The following is a 5,914-nucleotide window of genomic DNA, read 5'->3' on the forward strand; positions in this document are numbered from 1 at the left end:
CGGAATTAATCAATTACAGGTCAATCTCGAATTTGCCTTTTCTGTCAAAGATATTAGAAAAGGCAGTATCCTCACAACTGTGTTTCTTTGCTCTAAGGAAATGCTATCTGCGATAATTTTCAGTACGGATTTAGACCGTACCATAGTACTGAGACTGCTCTCATTAAAGTCACAAATGATTTGCTCTTATCATCCGATCGTGGTTGTATCTCTCTATTAGTGTTACTTGATCTTAGTGCTGCATTTGACACCATTGACCACAACATTCTATTAAATAGACTAGAAAACTATGTTGGCATTAGTGGAATTGCACTAGCATGGTTTAAATCATACTTATCTGACCGTTATCAGTTTGTAGCGGTAAATAAAGAGTCTTATCGGTCAAAAGTTCAGTATGGCGTACCACAAGGCTCAGTACTAGGACCGCTGCTTTTCACTCTGTACATGCTACCGTTAGGAGATATCATTAGGAAACATGGAATTAGTTTTCACTGTTATGCTGATGATACTCAGCTCTATATTTCCGAAACTTACCAATTCACAAAATTAACGGAATGCATAGCTGATATAAAAAATTGGATGACTAGTAATTTCCTACCACTAAATTCTGAAAAAACAGAGATTCTAATTATTGGACAAAAGACTTCCACACGCAATAACCTAGAATACTGTTTAACACTTGATGGCTGCTCGGTCAAGTCTTCGTCGTCAGTTAGGATCCTGGGTGTGCTCTTTGATACCAATCTCTCATTTGAAAGTCACGTGTCTAGTATCTGTAAAAGTGCATTTTTCCATCTTAAAAATATATCTAAATTACATCATATGCTCTCATTGACAAATGCGGAACAATTAGTTCATGCGTTCATGACCTCAAGGCTAGATTATTGTAATGCTCTACTGGGTGGTTGCCCTGCACGCTTAATAAACAAACTACAACTGGTCCAAAACGCAGCCGCTAGAGTTCTTACCAGAACCAGGAAGAATGACCATATTAGCCCGGTTCTGTCAACACTGCATTGGCTCCCTATTAAACATCGTATACATTTTAAAATATTGCTGATTACTTAAAAAGCACGAAATGGTTTAGCTCCGCAGTACTTGAGCGAGCTCTTAACCCATTATAGTCCTTCATGTCTATTGCGATCTCAAAATTCTGGCCAGTTGATAAAATCAACTGCTGGCGGTAGATCCTTTTCCTACTTGGCACCAAAACTTTGGAACAATCTTCCTAACATTGTCCGGGAAGCAGACACAGTCTGTCAGTTCAAATCTAGAATAAAAACACATCTCTTTGGCTTAGCATACACATAACACATTATAGATTGCTATAATTCAATGTTAGGCTGCATAGTTTAGATCAGCCGGAACCGGGAACACTTACCATAAATCCTGATGTACTTTGTACATCATATGAAGGATGGCGTCTACGCTAATATTAGTCTCTCTGTTTATCCCGAGGTTTAACGCAAACCGCCGGATCCAGGCCATATCTAGATCTGATGAAATGAAGGACCATCACATGGACATGACGACAACGCATCCCTGAAGTGCCAGTCTCATCAACACTGTGAAGGCCTCATGGACACCTCAACAAACTCATCTCCATACCGGCGTGATGACTCCGACCTAACCAGGCTATAATAAAAGGCTAACCAGATGAACTGGATAAATATTGTGAAAGTTCTGATCCAATCTGACTTCTGACCTATTATGCCGCCTAAATCATAATCATACACTGTTCGTTTTTTTGGGCAAAGGAGGACTGGTCCCCCGACTGAGCCTGGGTTCTCACAAGGTTTTTTTCTCCATTCTGTCACCTGATGGAGTTTTGGTTCCTTGCCACTGTCGCCTTTTTTTCTCGCCTTCATTCACCATTGGCTTTTGGCTTGTTTAGTTGGGGACATTTAACATTTAATTTTGAATTTAACAATACTATTACAACTTTACTTTCCTGTTTCTCTGTAAAGCTGCTTTGAAACAATTTGTATTGTAAAAGCGGTATATGAATAAAGGTGACTTGACTATTTTGAAAAAGAGGGGATTGAAAAAGAGGGGGGGGGGGGGGGGCGACACAAAAGAAAAGCGAAATCTGAGCGCTTTATTAAACAGAAATTTGCTGTTGGTGTGTTAGCCTAAAACAACATGCTCGCCAGATTGTTTATCGCCAGATTGTTTATCTAAATAGCCCTATGTTGTTAGAATTTACTGTTTACCAGGTTTTAGGTTTTTGGTAATTTCCTTGATTTAAATTTTATTATTCTTTTTTTAAATGAAAACTAACATCATAAAGTATGATTGATATTTGTTTTTCTTTGAGCAATTCTGGAGCTATAATTGACTCTTCTTAGGAACATATAAAACAAAACAGCTCCTTGGAAAAAATTAAATGCAATATTGTAGTAGTTATAAATAAAGGTTTATTTTAGTTCAGATTAGTTTGAGGGCAGCAATTGTATTCATAATGTCAAAATAAAACCAACGTAATATTACTTGAAGGCATTATAGCCTACTATTCCTGCCAAACGTCCATGGTTGCAGTTAGTGTTACTACAGTATATCCATGGTGAATGTTGCTGATCTGTGGAAACTGGATAGTTAATTCATGGCACAATGTTTCTTCCTGGTTTCCACGTCAGTGCTGTTTGATCCGTTAATAACGGAGAAATGTGAATGTTTCTCACTAGATCTCGCAGCAATGTTATTACTTCTGTGTCAAATACAAATTCTTCCTTTACTTGATCTCTTATTAGCGCTGTGTAGTAACAGTGTCGCTTGATCAAGATCGGCTCGCGCTGGTTTGGTCCAAACTGATAAACGGTCCGTCAACCACATAATAACGAGCAGTTTCGTTCCGCTTGCATTACGTTTGCCATTTGATGTTGGGCAATGTTGTGGTGGCTCCGGCGGATTATGAGCGCGCTTACCACGCGCAACGCGGCTACATTTGAAATAACGAAATTTTGGTCAGAAGGAAAAATGGCTGGCACCACCCCAAAGAAAAAACTCTCCGGTTCTACGCGATTCACGTAAATGACCCAATTGGCCAAGAAAACGGCGATTGTCGCCGAAAAGCTACAAGTTTGCAGGTGTGGGTCTATCAACAAGCTACTTCTGAATAGTCTCTGGGGACTTGATGCAGACCAGATTTTTCTGGTGAAAGATCCCGAAAAATTCACCAGAATCGTTTTTGGTAATACTGACACGTTGACGTATTTCACATTCATCTCTGGCGACGTAGCTCTCGTTCAGCATAAACCCGCCGATGGGGATGTTTGCGAGCCGTGGGACATTAACGTGTTTCTAGGAGCGTTTACAACAGTGCACGCTCGACTGGAGCTGTACGAATTGATGGACAGACCCGGCGACCGCCTGCTATACTCAGACTCAGACAGTGTCATATTCGCTCTCGGGACGGGGACCCGCCTCTGGGGATCATTTGGGGGAGCTGACGAACAAAATAGAGGATGGTGATTATACCACAGAGTTTTGCTCAAGTGGACCTACATCTTACGGTTATCGCACAGCCAAAGGTAAAGTGTGCATGAAAGCTAAGGGTATAACGCTGAATGCTAAAAATTCCCAAGCTATCCATATAGACACTCTGATTGGTCTGGTTGACAGCTATGTGACGTCGCACAATAGTACACAGTACATCCTGGCCCATACTGAAAACATTGTGAGGAATAAAAAGACTCTCACATTGCACAACAAACCAGTCTCTAAAAGGTTTAAGGTGGTGTATAATAAGCGCAGACTTTTGTCCGATTTCACCACACTCCCTTATGGCTACTGAACTGATGACGCACAGAGGGGCACAGGTTGTCTCCGATTTTGATTTCAGGCTTCATTTAGTTTTGCTATAAGTGGACTGTCCGATTCTGGAAAGTCTTATTTTGTAAAACTTTTGTTGGAAAAAGGTCATAATTTGATTTCCAAGAAAATTGAAAACATTGTTTTTTTGTATGATTGTTGGCAATCTCTGTATGACGAATTACTTAAATTGTATGACATTAAATTTGTGGAAGGAATACCCCAGAGTCTGAATGATGATGATTTACTCCCTGTCAACAAAACAAATCTTCTAATCGTGGATGACTTAATGCAGCAAGCTAGCACTAACTCTGAACTTCAAAGAATTTTCACGCAGTATGTACATCACCGTAATCTCAGTACTATTTGAATAGTGCAAAATTTGTTTGTTCAGGGCAAATCCAGCCGAACCATCAGCTTAAACACTAATTACATGATTCTGTTTAAAACTCCTCAGGATGCCAATCAAGTAGTGGTGCTAGGATGACAAATGTACCCCGGAAACACAAAATACTTTATGGAATGTTATCACGATGCAATCAGTCAACCTTTTGGCTTTCTAATAATAGACTATAAAGTAAAAGCTCCTTAACAATACCGTCTCAGAATGGGTAAGCTTTCCGACCGCCAAGTGGTTTATATCCAGAAAAAAAGAAAATCGTGATAAATCATCATGTCCGCCAGACTTTGTAAACATCTACCGGTGTTAAAACTGCTACATAAGGCATAAGGCATACATAAGGCATAACACACTGTTCTAGTTCTCTTGGATCTGTCCTCAGCCTTTGACACCGTCGACCATCAGGTTTTGCTGAAAAGATTAAGTGATCAAGTAGGGCTGTCTGGGTCAGTTCAGCAGTGGTTCACTTCATATTTGTCTGGGCGTAGCTTCAGTGTTACAGCTAACCAAATAAGGTTTGAGTCTGCGGACTTGCTCTGTGGAGTGCCTCAAGGCTCTGTTCTGGGTCCTGTTTTATTTTTGTTGTATTTGATCCCTCTGGGAAAGATCATACAAAGGTTCAGTGATGTTTCTTTTCACTTATTTGCTGATGATATCCAACTTTATTGCTGCTTTAAGCCGTCAGAGATCTGTAAGTTAAACTCCTTGCTACTTTGTCTGGTGGAAATTAAAAAATGGCTAAGTGATAACTTCCTGCAGCTAAATGCAGAAAAAACAGAAACACTGATCATTGCCCCGGAGGATGTAATCCCTGGGATTAAACAATACCTGGGTGATCTGGGCCAGTCTGCTAAGCCTAGTCTTAGAAACTTGGGAGTTATCCTGGACAAAGATATGTCATTAGTGCAGCACTGCAAGCAATGGAGCAGTGACCGATATGGCTGATAAAGGGGCTACTTCTAAATAACCATTTTTCTCGATAACCATCTCTGTCAACGGAACTGTAAATAAGTCCAACTCGGACTTAATGCATTCTCCCGGCATACGATGCAGTAGCGCCACGTAAGAATATGTTTTTTACGACTCTCTTGACCGATGCTTTTCAGCAAGCAGCCTTCTTATGCTTGCGCCGTACATCTGAGTGTTTCTTTGTTCCACGCACTGTTTTCTTATGCTTCACCCACTGACCACGCCTCCTTAAACCCGGCGGTTTAAACATCCTCTTACGGGCCCTGACCATCAGACCAGATCCGTCTTGAGCTTTGGCATTACCGTTATGCGAACGCGTAAATACGTTTGAGACCACGTCGTATACTATATTTTTAGCCGCAGGTTTTAGGTGGGGTTTCGCGATGCCAAATCCTCTTTTTAACAAAGGTATAGCCATCCTGAATAGACCTCGAAAAAGCCCCCCTAGACCGGGGCCATGCATAACCCCTCCCCCTGGCAGTATCCTGGCAGGCCTCCACCGGCCTGATTTTGGTAATAGCTGACATAGTCCGCGGTATTCATCTCTCTAGGGTTATAATAACTCCTTTTTAAAGAAAAGAATGGTTCTTTGGTTTAAAGTGTAGTTTTACGATGACTTTCCCGTAAGAAAATGGTACTTCACGGATTTGGTCGTCCTTCAACTCTATGGTGATGTCGGTGAAGTGCTCCTTGTTGATCGATGCGTAATGGGGGGTGTCGGATCTGGCAATGATT

The sequence above is a fragment of the Siphateles boraxobius genome, unplaced genomic scaffold (assembly GCF_051911475.1).
Source record: "Siphateles boraxobius isolate OS27281-9 unplaced genomic scaffold, OSU_SipBor_1 55, whole genome shotgun sequence".
Taxonomy (NCBI): Eukaryota; Metazoa; Chordata; class Actinopteri; order Cypriniformes; family Leuciscidae; genus Siphateles; species Siphateles boraxobius.